Source organism: Urocitellus parryii, chromosome 4 (assembly GCF_045843805.1).
Source record: "Urocitellus parryii isolate mUroPar1 chromosome 4, mUroPar1.hap1, whole genome shotgun sequence".
In the NCBI taxonomy this organism is placed as follows: Eukaryota; Metazoa; Chordata; class Mammalia; order Rodentia; family Sciuridae; genus Urocitellus; species Urocitellus parryii.
This window is the reverse complement of record NC_135534.1, coordinates 83174635-83194075: the sequence shown is the minus strand read 5'-3', so window position 1 is coordinate 83194075 and position 19441 is coordinate 83174635. Positions and strand designations below refer to the sequence as shown.

At 39.2% G+C, this 19441-nt stretch overlaps 1 long non-coding RNA gene across 2 annotated transcripts in view; it reads left to right on the top strand.

Annotated features, from left to right (window-relative positions):
- The window catches only part of LOC113187975 (uncharacterized), a 66991-nt gene that overhangs the window by 24089 nt on the left and 23461 nt on the right, over window positions 1-19441 (top strand). The window lies entirely within an intron of this gene.

Genomic DNA, 19441 nt, shown 5'->3' with positions numbered 1-19441 from the left:
TTTGCACTAAACATCTTTACTGCAAAGTTAGCGCCTTGTCACATATTGGTGGTTCTTCACTGTGGATGTTTTTCAGTTTAATGCCCAAATAACATTGACTGTTGTAGAAAGATCACTGGACTTGAGGTCTGAAGAGCAGAGCTTAGCAGTTACAGGATTTCATTTACTTAATTTGCCCAACCCCCTTCTTCTTTGGGGACTGGCAGATCCCCCCACTTCTTTAGAGGCACTTCCTGTACTCCTTCTTCAACTCTTGGGGCCTACCTAGTGTGGGTTTTGGTCCCTGTGTTCTAGGTCCACTGTGCTAGCCAGGGCTCTTCCTGAAAAAAAAATTAAGTGAAAGGAAGAATGTATTATGAAGACCTGGTGTCTGAAGAGAATCCAAGGCAGTAATTGCGACCATGTAATAAATAGGATGTTAAAATAGGGCCTTTCCCTACTTCTGTTTCTATAGAGACAGCAGGACATGGAGATTCTATACCAAAGTGAATGTGAAGCAGCCTCTGTTTATGTAGAAATTGCAGTGACAAAGCACAGAGCCAGATTTGGACCCTGCACCAGAACAAAAGTATTAAAATGGAGGCCTGAGGATTGATGCAGAGAACTTCTGTCTGTCCTGTTGTTCCCACCATCCTACCAGCCCAGGGTGGGACTGGGGAGAGGCTCAGAGGCCTGTATTTCAAGCCTTGTCTCTGGACTGTTGACCTTGAGGCCAAGAGCCTCTCTGGAGTAGAGATCCTGGAATGTTGCCTGTGGGGAAAGCTGGTCTGCCTGGGTTGGAGGAAGCTGCAGGCAGAGAGGGGACACTTTGACCTGAGAGACCCTGACAGCCTTTGTCATCAAGAGTTCCTCTTTTGCCTCAGCTAAGCAGAAGTGATTTCTTCCTGTAACTTATAGCCACAGGTCCAAAGTGATAAGCATCCTGACCTTCAGTGACTCCCTGAATTTTCTTACTTGTGGCTTTTCTCATGTGCACAGTGAGGTACCTGTAATTGTCTCACAGGTACATGATCAAATAAGTAATGTACTCGAAAGCATAGGGGGCCTATAACATAGGAGACAGGGAGGCTGTCACAGGTTTTGTGATTATTTCATCAATCACCTGATACCAAAGATTTGATAATCCTGCACACCATTGGTTTTCTTACTGCAAATTAAACATTCCTTCAGAAACAAATGATGCTGTTAGCATCTTTTTTTTTTTTTTTAATCGCAGAGTTGCTTGAATTGACTTATGTATTTTTAGGAAATGAATGAATGGCTTTTGATAAATTATGGCCTTTCCAAGCCTAAAAAAGGCTTTTTCTGAGTTCAGTCTTAATTATGTCCTGGGGAGCAGAGAGTGCTGCCTCTGCATCAGATGGGCTGTTCTTCATGTTTCTGTGACAGGGATAATGGTGCTAAAATTTTACAATAATTGTGCATTTATCTGGCTTTGGAGTTCAGTAGCTTTGGATTTGAATGCCGAAGTTGCCACCTACTAAACTGTGCTGTCTCTGAGTCTTGTACTGTCGCCTATAAAGTGGGAATGACTGGGGATTACAGGAGATGATGTACTTGAAGTCCTTAGCTATGTCTGGTAGGGGATAGGTGCTGAACCAATGCACTATTACTATAAAAAATGGTAGTTTCAGAAATAGTTGCAACTAAAGGGTGTAAGTCTAGAAATTATGAATCCAAGTTTAACATTTAATGCCAAAGTGCATTAATATAAAAACAAATGAATCAGCTACTGATGAGTGCCTCCTCAGTGCAAGGGGTGAGGGTAGAACAAATACTGCAGTTGGGCATTGGAGGTAGCCAAGGATTGGGAGCTGGGAGGCTTCCTGGAGATCTGGAGCTGATGGAAAATGTAGCAAGGGAAGCAATGTGAAGAAGGAAACATTGAGTGTGTTCTGTGGAAGGCACCACGTTTTATTTATGTGTGTGTATGTATGGCCTAATTTTTTTCTTTGGTTTTGTCTTTATCTTCTTGATTCCATACCAAGTCTTCTTAGTGTTTCTGATTATTATGACGAAAATCCATTCCCATTATAGATCCCAGAGTGTATTTTCTTTGTTGACTCATTTTCCTCATGCACCATTGGCTTTTTGTTGACCCACAGCTTTAAGTGATCAGAATTCTCCTAACAGATTCTACTTATTTTTGCCTTATTTTAATTTTTCTGCACTGGTAATGGCCTTCTGGAGAGTTTTGTCTTGTTGATTCTCAGCCATTCATCCAGCAGACGTTTATTGAGCACCTGTTACAGGCAATGTACTGGACATTATGCTGGGGAAGTCTGGGGAATGGAAAGATCAGTGAGACAGTGGTCCCCGCCCTGAAGCTGCTTGGTAAGTAGAGGAACAGATGGGCAGACAGACTCTAATTAAAGTATGATTAGTGCTTTATGTTGGTCAGATAAGGAAAGACATTCGGTGGGAGCCCCAAGTCCCTGAGTTCTCTGTGGGCTACTTGCCACTGTTTTTGGTTCATGAGGTTCTCACCTGATAAAGCATTCTGGACATAAGCATTTTGTTGTTAGTAACTAGAGTTGTGATGTGAAATCTCTGCATAGTAGCCTGCTTGGGAGAATGCTGAAGGTTCCTTTTGTCACCTACACCAAATGCTCCTCTAGGCAGAAAGTCTAGATTGAAAGAGAAAGTCTAATCTTCCTTTCCTCCTACAAACTAAAACCTGTTCCTCCTCCCAGGATCCCCATCTCAGAAATGTCATTGTCATCAACCCAGAGGCCTGAGAGCCTTTTCTGCTTTCTCTCCCTCACCCTCATATCCAGGTGTTCAGGAGTCCTGTCAGCATGGGCATGGGTGATGGCGGTGTCTGCCTTCTGCTGCCTCCTCCTTTACCATCACCCAGCTATAGGGACAGATCCTCATTACTGGATTCTGAAATTAATTTAGAGGCTCTTTTCCAGCATTTTAAAAATAAAGAAAAAGAAACAGATTGAAAAACATGAGAGTATGCATAAGGTTTAGTTTTGTTACTTGTGTATAATAGTTTTTTTAAAAAAGGGTTTTTGATATATTGACTTATTTATCTCCCACAACAGTGTATACAGTAAGTTCCATTATTATCACTATTTTACAGATAAGGTAACTGAGACTCAGGGAGGTTGAAAAGCTGGCTCCAGGATGCAGAGAATGCCAGTGTTCCCTGCCAGGCTGCTGCCTGCCTGCCTGCCTGCCATAGACTGTGTCTGCAAGTACTTGTGGCAAGTACTTGTGTGTACATATCCAGCGTTGCAAAGTAAAGCTTCTTACAGGTTGTGGCTTAAAAAAAAAAAAAAAAAAGTTTCTATTTGATAGACCTTTGTGTATGCATTTTATGCCCTCCATGACTCTACACTGTAGCTACAGTAAACTTTTAACATGCAAATCAAATGGTGCCTTCTTCCAATGAGATCTTCAAAGACTCTGTGCTCTTAGAAGTATGAAAGTATGAAATTGGGGTTTCCAAGGCCCTATGCAGTCTGGTCCCTGCCTGCCTCTCAACAATTCTGTTGATTGCCTTTTTGCACCCTGGCCTTTTAGCTCCTCAAATCTGCCAGACTTTGAAAGACCTCAGGACTTTTGCCTATGCTCCTATGGCCTCTCAGACATAAGCTTCCAGAGTACCCTGTACTGCATTCTTGGTAGCCACAAGACATGGTTTCCAGTTAATGTCTGAGGACAGAAAGGGCAGGAGAGCACAGTTCAGCTCCCATCTCTACCCTCAAGGGCAGCATCTGGAGTATCAGTATTTACTAGGTGTTCCATTAGCTATGGGAAATGAAAAAAGAAAAAAAAATCTTATTTTTGGCCAAATTGATTATCCTTGTCAAAATATTCCTTACTCTTTTTCTTCCTGTCTCATCTTTCTCTCAATGGCTACCTTTATTTCTTTGAATGGATCACAATCTTTTGATTTTTTTTTTTTTTCTATTGGATTTTTTTTTCTTTTAATCTATTGGATTCCCAATCTTCCACCTGAATGTAGAACTGCTGACCTACATTTGTTGAGCATGCCCTGGATCACTGTGGGTGGGCAATATGGTCTAGTCCTGGGGCCTCAGATCAAGAGAGCAATTCAGTCAGACAAGCTTCCTGGTAACTGTGTAGGCCTCTGTCATGGCTAACGGTGACAGGGCAGATTATGTGTGAGAGGCACTTGGCGTAGCAATGTTGGCAGTTCAGGAAGCTGGTTGTTTTTTTGACCTTCGTTGGGTCTCCTTGTGCTTGACAGTGTGCCCATGTGATACATGCTGCTTGTACCAGAGAGGCCAAGAAGACTGGCCCAGGCCTTGTTGGATCCATGGCAGTTTTTTACCAGCTGAGCATGTGTAGTTCCAGGACAAAGCCATTCAAATTCCTTTTCCAATTTAAAGTTCAAGTATTGGTGACTTTCAAAACCTTGATATTTGACTTTGGGGAGCTTTCTGGGCTAGGTTCTTTGCTCTTAGAACTCTGCTTTGACCCTGAAGTGGTAATTTATAGTGATATTAGTAACAGCCTCTGTTTATTGAGCATCTGCCCCATGCCAGTCCTGTGCTCATTATCCAGGATGCAGTGGCTCTGCTTCCACCAACCTGTGAAGTACGTGGGGGACTCCAGCCCCCACCATTTTGCAGACGAGGAAACTCAGGCCATATGAGTTTGAGAAAATTGCCAAGGGTTTCTGTTTAGAATTCCCTATAGGACACCTTTCTCAATTTAGTAACAACTATCCTATTAATGGCTTTTTTGATTTAAAAAATAATGACTGTAAGCTCATTGAGAGCCAGTTTTAATAATTGTCTCTTGTCTCCCCTGTGTGATCCATGTTCTTGATTGGTGTAATCAGACTTTTCCTGGTGAGATACTGGCTCAGGAGGTCCACTTCGCTCTGGAGGGGTTTCTTGCTTGGTCTTTCCACCTTCAGTGGTGGGAATACATGTGGCTAGAATCCAGGACATTGCTGATTTTCTCTCCTTGCTACTGTTTATTTCTAAATGCTTCTGTTTGTCTTCTCTGGCTACATTCATCTTCACTCTTTACTGCTGTTGTTTATTGCTCTTTGCTCGCTCCTATATTTTTATTTTCCAGACTTGCCTGAAATGCATCTTGATTTTGTCATCTTTATGTTTTTAAAGCCCTGCACTTTGTTACTGATGGTTTCCCTCATTTTGCAGAATTTTATTTGGTTGCAAGTCATTGTGCAACACCCTGCTTTTCTTCTTTTTCCACCATTAAATTTTAATATTTTGTGCTCCTTTATAGAAATTTGTATTTCATTTCTAAGGTTGTAATAATGGACCTTAAGTGCCCTATGATTTGACTTATCATCGTACTTACTTGTTTTTAGACTTATGTTCACAAAGCAGAAGGCACTTTTATAGAATCCTCACTTTTTTGAAAAGAAAATCCATGCATAGCATTTTGGTAGTCTGCACTGTTTTGGCTTTTATAAGATCATATCGGAGCACCCTATCATGGTGTCAAAGACCACTGGGGTCCCTTTCCCTCCTGCTTCTTACCTCACCTCCATTACTCCCTGCCTCCCAGCATACTACACCAGTGGTTCTTGACACTGGGTTTTACAACTCCTATACTTAAGCTCTTTGGTCTGATTTTTAAGACTTTCATTTATGTGAATTATATATTCACATAATACTACATTAGAAAGTAAATTTGAAAAGATTTTAAATTTTTATTAAATTAGTTTAACTATAAGAATAATAAACCCATTAACATGATAATGTGAATAACATTTTTTAATGAAAAGTAACTTATTTTCAAACTACATTTAGTAAGAAGAGTGAAACTGTTCCTTTTTTTTTTTTTTTTAGATCTCTTTACTGTCTGCCTTAATGGAAGACAGCTGGGGTCTCATAAATGACTTTGTTTTCATTCTGCTGCAGTGTGCAGTGTTGAAGTATGTGCAAAAAAAATCCAGCCTTACCCAGATAGGTAGTTGGAAAAGGGAAGATTTTTTTTTTTTAAATAATCTTTTCAGTTAATTGAGGGCAGTCTTTGAAACTACATCAGAACTTGACAGTAGCAGTTTCTCAGTTTTGTCACAGTGTGAAATCTGAAACCATACGTATAGATTCTTTCTCTCGTAAATTGAAGTCCACTGGTCCATATTGCACTTTGAAGTATCTTTTATGCCTTATTTTGTCATAGAATATGTTAGTCATTTGGAAAATATTAAAATATCACATTTAATATCAATATAGAAATATATCAGAATATCACATTTGCTTATTTTACTACCATTCTTACCTAAACACTTTTAAGTATTGGGATGCTCTGAAACTCATAATACAAAGTTTTCTACATTTTACTCTCTTTGAAAATTCACATTTTACTTTTAACAACAGATGTCATCAGTTTTCCTAGAAGTAGTAGGCTCGCTTTATTCATTTGTTGAGATTGCCTATAAATACTCAAATCTGAATAACCATCCTTTTTCTGTCAGTCATCTTTCATGTAAAGATGGTGTTCCTTGAGAAACGGTGGCATCTGCATCCTGTGGCTGAATCACAGCAGTACTCTTTCTTCCCGGCAACCTACAGCTGAAAAGCTTGATGAATGCTTGCCATTTGTCATGTGGGATACCGAGAGAACGTGAACTAGAGAATAGTTATTTAATAAAATTAAGATTTTTTTTACAAAACTAATAATTTTTGCTGCTCCGTAGAAGACATTCTTAACTGAAATTGACATTAAAAACAAATAAAAAATGAACTTCAAGTGTGTAATAGTGGAAAATACAAGTACTAATATGGTCAGATGCCACTATTTTGATTTATGCTAAGATACCAGCAATTTTACCCACCATTGTTTTTGCACCTTTAGTTCAAATGTCAACACACTTGAAGATAGTTTGACCTTTCAGGATTCCCAGAAAGGGTTGTGGACCATATTTTGAAAACCACTGGGTAAGACCCAGACGTATGTATACACAGTGTTCTTGTTTCTCCTGCCTAGGCTCCATGCCAATTGAACGCACATCTTCACTACCACCTCCTGTGTGTACACATATGCATATATACATAAGTATGTGTTTATATACATGTATGAATCTGTGTTTTTGTGTATGTACCAACTAATATTGGTTATAATCCTGTCTGCAATGGTCTCTTCTAATAGACTGAGCCAAGTTTCATATTTATCTTGGGGGGAGGAACACTGAGTACTATGACTGGTACGGGTAATCACTTGTTCCATGTTAGTTATCTTTATTATCATCATTTTCATCATTATATGGGCTTAATAAAGACTTAAATACTTTTGAAACAGACGAAGAGGTTGGGTTAGTATTCCCATCATTTCTTTAGAACTGGTTTTCTGTGATATCAGCAAGTGAAAGCACAAAAGGATTTGGGGAATGCTCAAATAGGTTCCTAATTGAAGGAGTTTCCAGATTCTTTATTGTATAATGTACATTGTAAATCCTTAAGAGGGGTAGGAGGCAACAAAACAAAGCATTTCTCAAGCTGAATCATTTGTGAACCCTCTTTTCATATCATCACTCAGAGGATTAGTCTTTAGCATTTTCTTGGGAAGTAATCATGCCTCCTGGCTTTTCCATTTTAACAGATGAGGAAGTTAACTCTCCACATTCATTCTTGCATTAAATTTATATTTCAGCTATTTGATGAGTACCTCTTAAGGTAGACACTGCTAAGTGTGGAAATACAATGGTAAGTGGAAAAAAATAGGAAAGTGTTAACACTCTTTGTATGAAGTGGGTGCTTAAGTGGGAGATTCCAATATTCGTTAACTAATCACTGAAATTACCAGTGTTCTGAGAATGGTTTGTAGGAAGAACACATTGCTACATAATTTGGTTTTTGATTGACTTGAGTCTTCCTCTCAACATTAATGCTGGTATCCTTGTGGTTCACATGACTGAAGATCAGTGAGAGGGTCACCTGTTGCCCAACTCCTCCATCCTTGAGTAGCATTGGAGATATGTTTTAAAATGTGAGACAACCTCCATATAGTGCGTGACACATAGTAGGTGCTGTATATGTTGATTATCAAAGTGAAGAATACATAAATGTGTTTAGGAAACCTGGGGCTGCAGGACATACCCTGTACTGTAGTCTTATCACCTCTAACTCCCTGTGTTGTACTGGGTGGACTGAAACCACACAGTGTGTGTTTCATGCTCCTTTGTTCTGACCTGGCCCCATCTTAGAAGGAACCAGTGACCTTCATATAAAGAAATACCACACATGTGCTGTTTTCTATTTTGGTCTAGTATTACCCACATTTAGGGGAAGATGTTAACATTATTTATATGAACAGATTTAATCAGAGGATGTGTTGTTAACATAGTGAAATTGGCCTTTGGACTTATGACTGCCTGGACAGATGATAGCAGAAGAGTTTTGCAATAGAATAGCCCCGGAGTCAGGAATTTTGTAAGGTTAGGGTCATGTGTAATTTGATGTTTCATTCCATGAAGTCACCTACAGAGAAATCGAACATTTACATATTTATTCACTGGTGCTTTTGGTTCTTTGTGTGTAGCTACAGACTGTGGGCTGGATGAACTCTGGGAATACGTAAGATTCTTCTCTCTCCACTACCACATGCAGTCAGGTAGGCAGGAAGACATTTACCATCTCAGGTTATCTTCTTGCTTTAAAGCGTGAAACTCCTTCAGCCTCATTATGCGCTGCCAGAGTCTGAAAACTAATAGGCTTTTGAGAGAAGGGGTGAGTGGAGTCACTTAGAGAAAAACATGCATCTGGGTTGCTGATTATTTCAGGTGTTGCTTGAGATTGAATTAAAACAATTATTAGGGAGTTTTGGATCTCTTGATTTCTAATCTTTGTGATTGAGTTAGAGTTCCAGAAATGTCTTGAATTGCTAATTTTAAAAAAGATAACTTTTTTCTTTGTAAAATAATTCACACTAATTATAGAAATTTGGAAAAATATCAAAACGCATAATGCTGAAAATTACCCATAATTTGACTATTCAAAGATAATCACTACAAACATTTTTGTTGTATTTGCATATATTTTTACAGCATAATTAAGATCATTGTGTATAAATTCTGATTTCTACTTTTTCCATTTAACTTATGAATATTTTCTCCTGTATTGAGAGTAGTGTAGCACAGGAGCTTGTATGAATTGCCTGTCGCGGCTGCAACAAATTTTTGTAAACGGAGTGTCTTAAAACAACAGAAATTTATTCCCTCACAATCCTAGAAGTCAGACATCCCAAATCAAGGTGCAGGCACTCTGCTCTCTTCAGAGGCTCTAGGAGAGAATCCATTCTTTTCCCTGCCAGCTTCGGATAGTTGCTGGCATTCCTTGGCATGTCACCCAGCACTCCAGTCTCCTCTTCTGTGTTCATAGCCACTTTTGTGTACATGAGTGAAGGGAGGATGGGGTTAAAAAAATACAAAACTTACCTTTCTTATGAGGACCCTTGCACTTAGAACCCAACTAGAAAATGAAGGGTATCTCTGTTTCAATGTAACTGACTTAATCATGTCTTCAAAGTACATTTTTCCATATAAAGTAATTGTTACAGGTTTCAGGGTTAGGACCTGATGGCTCTGGGATCATTATTCAGCCTACCACAAAGTGTAAGAGCACACACTCTGGAGTTGACTGTGTGGGCTCAAATTCTAGTGCCAGTTGTGTGTAGTGGCACACACCTGTAATCCCAGCAGTTTGGTAGGTTGAGGCAAGAGGATTGCAAGTTCAAAGCCAGCCTCAGCAACTTAGCAAGGCCCTAAGCAACTTAGTGAGACCCTGTTTCAAAATAAAAACAATAAAGGGCTAGGAATATAGCTCAGTAGTTCCTTGGTACCTACCCTACCTCAAAAAAAAAAAAAAAATTCCAGTGCCATCTCTTAGGAGTAGGATGACCTTGAACAAGTGTCACAACTCTTGGTGCTTCCAATTTTTCAGATCTGTGAAGTGGGAGTAAAAACACCTACTTCCCTGAATTGATATAAGGATTAATTTAATCATTTTCTATTTTTGACAAAATCTGTTTTCAGCTTTTTATGTCATATATGAGGCTGCTATGGATATCTTTGAGCATTCCGTTTTGTTCCATTTCAGATTCATTCCCTAGTGTAGAATTCTGGAAATGGAATCAGTGTCCAAGGGTGTGTACAACTTGAAGCCACTTAATAAGATTGTGCTAAGTCAGTTCCAGCAGGACTGTGCCTATTTCACTCCTATCAGCAGTTAGTGAAGAGAGGGCTGGTTTCACTGTGGCCATGGCTATTATTGAATATTATCATTTAAACATTCCCAGGTACTTGACATAGTCTTTCCTGTAAGGCTGAAGTGTAACATGGCAAAGGGACTTGAAACACAGTGGCTTCTTTAGCAAGGAGGATTCTGAAAGGCTGGAAAACTTGTAATGAGAAATGAAATCCTTCCTTTGTCAAGTTTCCAAATGCCTTCTCCATTCTGTTCTGAAGGTGGAAACTTCCTGAGTGTTTTTGAGGCTAGGCAGTGGGGTGTTGGGGGAGAGGATATTTTAGTAGCAGAGCAATGCTAGATACATGAGGATTTCAATACATAGTTTTGTTTCTGTTTTCAGACTTTACGTATTTAAAATTCTAAGTGTTTGATGGGATGAGGGAGGCACACTTGACCCCAAAACAGTTTGATTTAATCACTTTATAACTAAAGGCATATGAGGCATAGAAGTCTGGAGTGGGAGAGGGCAGCCCCTTCATTGCCTGCCAGTTATCTGGGAGACCAGACCTGCCTCCTGTAGCCTGCTTTCTTTCCCTGGGGAGTCCATTGCAGTCTGTCCTGCCTATCCCTGGACTCTGGGTGGTAGAGGAAGACCAGGGATCCACAGTATGGCTCTACAGCATGTCTGCTCACAGGGACCCACATCAGAGACCCACTGCTGTTCAAGCTATTTGGAAATCAGCATAGTGATTTCATTTTCTCCAGTAGTTAATTGATATGAATGTACAGTATATACAAAGGAAAGCTTTTCACACATGAATTCAGGAATACCTAGATCAGTTCTGGGCTTAAGAGATATATTCGTGTCCTGATTCCTGGAATCTATAAATGTTACTATAACTGGAAAAAATGTTTTTGTAGGTGTTATTAAGTAAGGATCTTGAATAAGATCAATCCTAAGTGCCATCACATGCGTTCATAGGAGGCAATGCAGGGGTCACAGAGAGAAGGCAATGTGAAGATGGGGCAAAGATGGGAATTTTGCAGCCACAAGCCATTGACTGTCAGCAGCCCCAGAAGTTGGCAAGGACAGGGCAGGGAAGGGATTCTCCTCAGAGCCTCTAAGAACATGGTATTACCTGTCTCTGGATTTCAGATTTCTGGTCCCCAGAACTGTGAGAGAGTAAATTCTGCTGTTTGAAATCACTTAGTTGGAGTTTGTTTTGATAGCCACAGGAAACTTGCATACCAGTCTGCCAAGTTCAAGACAGTTCCATGGATTATGTATGTAACTGGGTAGCCATACCATTGTTGTTAAAGCTTAATTTCTGTCCTTGTCATGAATCAGCAACACAGAGTTGGTAGATGGCACTGGTTTGAGACCACCCTTTGAATTCTACAGTTTATTTTCTCTCCCTTGTTTTATGGCTAAGGAATCTGAGAGGCCCAGAGAGAGGCCATGGTAGGGCTGGGGTCGGAGCAGCATGTGTCTTTGCTGCTTGGATGGATAGACAGAGCTGAGTCTGGATGAGTAGACAGTAGAACTGCCCTTAGGCCTGTTCTGCTGGCCAGCTGGTATCCCTGTTCTCTACTCTGCTGAGTGAAAACGGAAGCTCCAGTGAACCCCAGACTCCAGTGAACCCCTGGAGCTTACTATTCAGGAGGCCAGAAAGCAGGGAAAGCTTTTGGTGCCTTTGCTGCAGCTAGGGAGCCAGTAGCAGCAGCAAGCAACTGCCATGTCAAGCTGGGAGGTCATTGAGGACTTTCCATGCATTTATTTTCCAGCCCATTGCTCTAGTGTTTGTGGTAGGGGTCATATCTTCTCTTTAGAGTCTAATTTTAACTTTCTCTTTTCAGAATGGTAATTATTTCTTAGAGAATAGGGACTAGACTCCAGGCATGTTGACTTCTTATGCTGCTCAATTAAGGTCCCAACTCCTTAACTTGGCATTCATGATGACTCCCTTCTCCTATCTAGCCCTTTCCTTCCAGCCCTCTCTTTTGTGTACCTTAAACTCTGCATTTTACCTAAGTCATTGTTCCCCAATGGGACTAGGAGAGGTGAGGTTTTTGAAGCCTCACAGAGGTGAATTTGTGGTTGACTAATGCAAGAACTAGTGGAAAAATATGGCAAGGTGATAGGGGTTGCCATATATCTTTAACATTTTTGATGGAAACATGTTTACATTTACTAAATATACTCAAAGATAGGACTGGGTTTGTGGCTCACTGGTAGAACACTTGCCTAGCATGTGAGGCACTGCGCTGCATGTAAATAAATGAACAAAATAAAGGTCCATCAACAACTAAAAAAAAAAAAAAAAAAAACCCAAAACCAAAAAAAACAACACTCAAAAGGTTGAGCTGCCAGAGGACTGTGGCCATCTAAGCAAACCAGGCAAGACCAGAAGGAGAACTTCCCAGCTGAACTAGCACTAAATGACCACCAAACCAGGGTTAAGTGAAATATTTATTGTTTAAGACAAAAAATTAATTAAAAAGGAAGAAAAGGAAGTGCAGTAAACCAAAAATTACCTTTGAATTGTCACACTTCTTATTTTAGTAATGATGGGCATCATATCATGATTCAGTTGATCCTTGCTTGCTATAGACATGTTTCAGATTCTGCTGCATTTGTATTTTCAATGAAATTCTCACTTGCTTTGTTACAGATAATGCTGGCATCACAAGCCCTTTCCTACTTGGGATCTGGGCCTCCATCTTAATGTTTAATGCCACTGGGATTTATGAATTACTTTGCTGGGTCTACACTCTTGAGTCTCACACATCTCTCTCTTCTTCTCCCAGATATTATGGGACATTAATTCAGGGGCCCATAGTACTTTCTCTCACCTCTTATTTTTTCCAAGGCATTATTCCTTTACCCTTCACTTTTATTTCTATTTATTTATTTATTCTAATTAGTTATACATTGACAGCAGAATGCACTTTGATTCATAGTATACAAATGGAGCACAGTTTTTCATTTCTCTGGTTGTACACGAAGTAGAGTCACACCATTCGTCTTATCATATGTGTACCTAGGGTAGTGATTTCCATCTCATTCCACCATTTTTTCTACCCCCCAAACCCCCTCCTTTCCTTCCCACCCCTTTGCCCTATCCAAAGTTCCTCCATTCCTCCTATGCACACCCCACCCCCAGCCCCACCGTCATTATGGATCAGCATCCACTTATCAGAGAAAGCATTTGGCCTTTGGTTTGGGGTATTGGCCTACTTCAGCAGCCTACTTCATCCATTTACCTGCAAATGCCATGATTTTATTCTCTTTAATGCTGAGTAGTATTTCATTATGTATATATATCATAGTTTTTTTTTATCTGTTTATCTATTGAAGGGCATCTAGCTTGGTTCCACAGGTTAACTATTGTGAATTGTGCTGCTATAAACATTGATGTGGCTGGGTCACTGTAGTAGGCTATTTTTAAGTTCTTTGGGTATAAATCGAGGAGTGGGATAGGTGGGTCAAATAGAGGTTTCATTTGGAGTTTTCTAGGGACTCTCCATAATGCTTTCCAGATTGGTTGTACCAATTAGCAGTCCCACTAGCAATGTCAGAGTATGCCTTTTTTCCCCACATCTTCGCCAACACTTATGGTTGCGTGTATTCTTGATAACTGCCATTCTGACTGGAGTCAGATGAAATCGTAGTTTTGATTTGTATTTTTCTAATTACTAGAGATGTTGAATATGTTTTCATATGTTTGTTGATTGATTGTATATCTTCTTCTGAGAAGTGTCTGTTCAGTTCCTTAGTCCATTTATTGAGTTATTTGTTTTTTTGGTGTTAAGTTTTTTGAGTTCTTTGTATATCCTGGAGATTAGTGTTCCATTTTGTAGGCGCTCTCTTCACCTCATTGATTGTTTCTTTTGCTGAGAAGAAGCTTTTTAGTTTGAATCTGTCCCATTTATTGATTCTTGATTTTGTTTCTTGTGCTTTAGGAGCCTTGTTAAGGAAGTCAGGACCTAATCCTACATGGATGAAGATTTGGGCCTACTTTTTTCTTCTATTAGGTGCAGGGTCTCTGGTCCAATTCCTAGGTCCTTGATCCACTTTGATTTAAGTTTTGTGCATGTGACAGATTGGGGCTTAAATTCATTTTGTTGCATATGGATTTACAGGTTTCTCAGCACCATTTGTCGAAGAGGCTCTCTTTTCTCCAAAATATGTTTTTGGCACCTTTGTCTAGTATGAGATAATTGTATTTATGTGGGTTAATCTCTGTGTCCTTTATTCTGTACCATTGGTCTACAAGTCTATTTTGGTGCCAATTCCATGTTGTTTTTGTTACTATTGCTCTGTAATATTGTTTAAGGTTTGGTATTGTGATGTCACCTGCTTCACTCTTCTTGCTAAGGATTGCTTTGGCTGTTCTGGATCTCTTATTTTTCCAGATGAATTTTATGATTGCCTTTTCTGTTTCTATGAGGAATGTCATTGGGATTTTGATTGGAATTGCATTAAATCTGTATAGTGCTTTTGGTAGTATGGTCATTTTGACAATGTTAATTCTGTCTATCCAAGATCAGGGGAGATATTTCCATCTTCTGAGATCTTCTTTAATTTCTTTCTTCAGTGTTCTGTAGTCATTTCACCTCTTTTGTTAGGTTGACTCCCAAATTTGTGGGGTTTTTTTTTTTTTTGAGGCTATTGTGAATGGGGTAGTTTTCCTCATTTCTCTTGAGGATTCGTCACTGATGTACAGAAATGCATTTGATCTATGGGTGTGGATTTTTTAGCCTGCTACTTTGCTGAATCATTTATTAGTTCTAGAAGTTTTCTGATGGAATTCTTCAGAACTCTAAGTATCAAATCTTATAATTGTCAAATATTGATGGTTTGAGTTCTTTTCATATTTGTATCCCTTTCTTCTAATTGCTCTGGCTAGAGTTTCAAGGACTGTGTTAAGTAGAAGTGGTAAAAGAGGCTATCCCTGTCTTGTTCTAGTTTTTAGAGGGAATGCTTTCAATTTTTCTCCATTTAGAATGATGTTGGCCTGGGGCTTAGCATAGGTAGCTTTTATAATGTTGAGATATTTTCCTATTATCCCTAATTTTTTCTAGTATTTTGAACTTGAAGAGGTGCTGTGTTTTGTTGAATGCTTTTTCTGCATCTATTGAGATGATCATGTAATTCTTATCTTTGAATCTATTGATGTAATGGATTAGATTTATTGATTTCTGTATGTTGAACCAACCTTGCATCCCTGGGATGAACCCCACTTGATTGTCATGCACTATTTTAAAAATATATGTTTGTATGTGATTCTCCAGAGTTTTATTGAGAATTTTTGCATTTATGTTCATTAGAGATATTGGTCTGAAATTTTGATTCCTTGATGTGTCTGTGTTTGGTTTTGGTATCAGGGTGATACTAGCTTCATAGAATGAGTTTGGAAGGGTTTCCTCTTTTTCTGTTTCATGGAATAATTTGAGGAGTATTTGTATTCTTCTTTGAAGGCCTTGTAGAACTCAGCTGTGAATTCCTCTGGTCCTCTGACCCTGGGCTTTTCTTGGTTGGTAGGCTTGTGCAGGACCTTGTGCATGCGAGGCAAACATTCTACCAGCTATATCCCTAGCCTGGTTGGTAGGCTTTTGATGGCGCCTTGTATTTCATTGCTTGAAATTGATCTGTTAACTTGCATATATCATCCTGATTCAGTTTGGGTAGATCATATGACTCTAGAAATTTGTTGATGTCTTTGATATTTTTTATTTTATTACAGTATCAATTTTCAAGATAGTTTTTAATTATCTTCTGTATTTCAGTAGTGTCCATCATGATATTTCCTTTCTTATCACAGATTTTAGTAATCCAAGTTTTTTTTCTCTCTCTCTCTTCATTAGCATGGCTAAAGGATTATCAATTCTATTTATTTTTTTCAAAAAACCAATTTTTTGTTAATTTTTTCACTTGTTTTATTTTCATTGATTTCAGCTCTGATTTTTATTATTTCCAGTCTTCTTCTACTTTTGATGTTGATTTATTCTTCTTTTTCTAGGACTTTGAGATGTAATGTTAGGTCACTTATTTGTTGACTTTTTCTTCTTTTAAGGAATGAATTCCATGCAGTGAACTTTCCTCTTAGTACTGCCTTCATAGTGTCCCAGAGATTTTCCTATGTGGTATCAGTGTTTTCATTTACCTCTAAGAATTTTTCAATCTCCTCTCTGATGTCTTCTGCTATCCATTGTTCATTCAATAGCATATTATTTAGTCTCCATGTGTTGTAGTAGCTTCTAATTTTTGTTTTATTGTTGATTTCTAATTTTATTCCATTATGATCTGATAGAATGTAGGGTAGTAACTCATATTTTTTTTTTTTTATATTTGCTAAGAGTTGTTTTGTGGCATAATATATGGTCTGTTTTAGAGAAGGATCCATGTGCTGCTGAGTAGAAAATGTGTCCACTCATTGATGGATAAAATATTTTGTATGTGTTTGGATTGTTATGTCTTGTTGATGTATGGTTTCCTTAAGCAGTATGAAATGTCCTTCTTTATCCCTTTTGACTAACTTTGGCTTGAAGTCTACTATCCTTTATGAGGATAGAAACCCCTGCTTGTTTACACAGTCCATGTGAGTGGTATGTTTTTTTTCCCAATCTTTTACTTTCAGTCTGTGGATGTCTTTTCCTTTGAGACAAGTCTCTTGAAAGCAGCATATTGTTGTTGTTGTTTTAATCCAACCTGCCAGTCTATGTCTTTTGAGCTTAAGCCATTAACATTCAGGGTTATTATTGAGACATGGTTTATATTCCCAGTCATTTTGGTTTATTTTTGTTATTTAACTTGACTTGGTTTCTCCTTTGATTGGCTTTTCCTTTACTATGGTGCTTCCCTTTGCTAATTATCATTCTCTCTTCGTGGAATATTTTGCCAAAGATGTTCTGTGGTGCAGCTTCCTTTTAACTTTTGTTTATCATGTAAGGTTTTTATTTCATCATCGAATCTGAAGCTTAATTTTGCTGTATATAAGATTCTTGGTTGGCAACTGTTTTCTGTCAGAGCTTGGTATATATTGTTCTAGGACTTCCTAGCTTTGAGGGTCTGTGTTGAGAAATCTGCAAAGATCCTAATTGGTTCCCCCCAATATGTAATCTGATTTCTTTCTCTTGTGGCTTTTAAAATTCTCTCCATATTCTGTATGCTAGGCATTTTTATTAAAATATGGCTTGGTGTGGATCTGTTGTGATCTTGTATACTTGTTGTCCTGCAAGCCTCTTGTATTTGATTTTCCAATTCATTCTTCAGGTTTGGAAAATTTTTCTGATATTATTTCATTGAATTTATTGTTCATTCCTTTGGTTTATATCTCTATGTCTTTTTCTATCTTTATAATTCTTAAATTTGGTCTTTTCTATCTCCTTATTGAAGTAAGCTTTTGCTTCCTGTATTTGCGTATGTAGCTCTTTATCGAAATGATCTTTTATTGCCTGTGTTTGCTCTCTTATATCATCCTTTAATTTGCAGAATATTTTAATTACATACCTCCTGAACTCCTCTGACATTTCTTCTGTGCTGGCCATGGATTTTAATAATGTAGTATCTTGGTTTGTTTAGAGACTTTCTTCCCTTGTTTTTTCATGTTGTTCATGTGTCTTCTCCTCTAGTGGTATGGATCTGAGATATTGCACTTTTTACCTTGTACACTTATAGTGTCCCTGAAGGATTCTAATACCTCTTCTTTAAGGGGAAGATCAATATTAACAGATCCCAATGCAAACAAAGCCTTAAACCAAATAGCTCCTATTATGATGTTACAGTTTTGTAGCAATAGACAGAAATGGTGATTTCAGTAATTATATACAATATAAACAGTAGGTTTGCAAAAGGGTCTACAGTTTCTAATGGTGGATAAAGAGTGAATTTGGGGGTATAGGATGAGATGTTAAGGATTTAGGAGGTGAGGATTAGAGGTGTTAGATCTTAGGAAGTGTGAAAGAGGAATCAAAGGAAGTTGGCTGGTAGCAGGAGAAAAGAGAAAGAGACTATGGGGACAAGTAAGTGGGAAGAAAATAGAGTACAAAAAAATCAAGAAAAAGAAAATAAAAGATTGAAGACTATACAACATAACTGCAATATACTATTCACACATCCCAGTCTTCAGTAGCCTAATGCATGAAAAGTACTTGCTTTCACAAATGTTTGGGATGTGAGGGCAGGAAAAGAGAGAGAGAGAAATGAAAAAAAAAAAAAGAAAGAAAGAAAAGAAAGAAAAACAAATCTCTAAGGAAAATTAAGGGATTGTTTCTGTTGAAGTTCAGTATCTTCTTTGCTTTCCTTCTCACCTGGTAGGTGGGGCTGTCTGTTGTTTGCTGGTATCTCCACCCTCAGGATGGTGAAGGTTATTAGGGTGGGAGGGTTGGTCTTGGGGGTGGAGCTCCTGGAGGTGGGATATAGCTTTTCCTGTTCCTAATTGGAAGACTGCATCCAAGGATCTCCTTTGGAGCCCACTTGTGTGATGTGGATACCTGGTCTTATCCCTTTATATCCCCTGTAGACTGACTCCACGATTCCTGGTCTCTAATTTAGTCTTCAAACTGTTCACACTCACCTCCTCCCTTTCTACTTCCCAATCAGAAACCTCTTTCTCTGAGGTCCTGTTGGACTGTGGTCTGGGGCCTGTGTACCTATTGCAGAGAGCTGTTTTGTATTGGGCAGATTAATACCAGGCTTTGCAAGCTACTGGCTGGCCACATAGCTGCAAGGACTGTGCAGGGTAGTGGCTATGTGCGGGTGGGGGGTGGGGGGGCGCAGGGTGGTTGGAGGACTGTTGGTACCTTAATATTGCTTTTGGGTCCCAGCCAGTATCTCAAGATGGGAGTTGCTCCAACTAAATATGGAGATGGTGGTAGTGAGCATAACCCAAGATGCTGATGAAGGTGTCCCAAGATGGAGGTGTCCGCTTTTAGAGATGGCTGGGCAGTGGCAGTGGGCTACATGTTTGGAGATGCAGCTCTATGGTGTGTAGTGGTACAGTGGGCGGCTGTCTCTTCTCTGCTGCCTGGCTGGGCTTTTACATCCTGTCCAGTGTCCCCAGGTGCAGGCTACCATGTGGAGGGGACTGGGTTGCAGTGTCCCAAGATGGAGGCGACTGGGAGAGTGCCATGGTGGTAGATGGGGGGTCTGCATGGGTGTGCTGGCTGGGCGTCCTGATGGGTGCAGTTGTCCAGGATTCTCTAATAACTCACAGAGCAAAAGTATTCCCACTGCTTGAATCCTAGGTCATGGAGCCAAGGAATGCAACTTCCCTTTAGCTCGCCATCTTGAG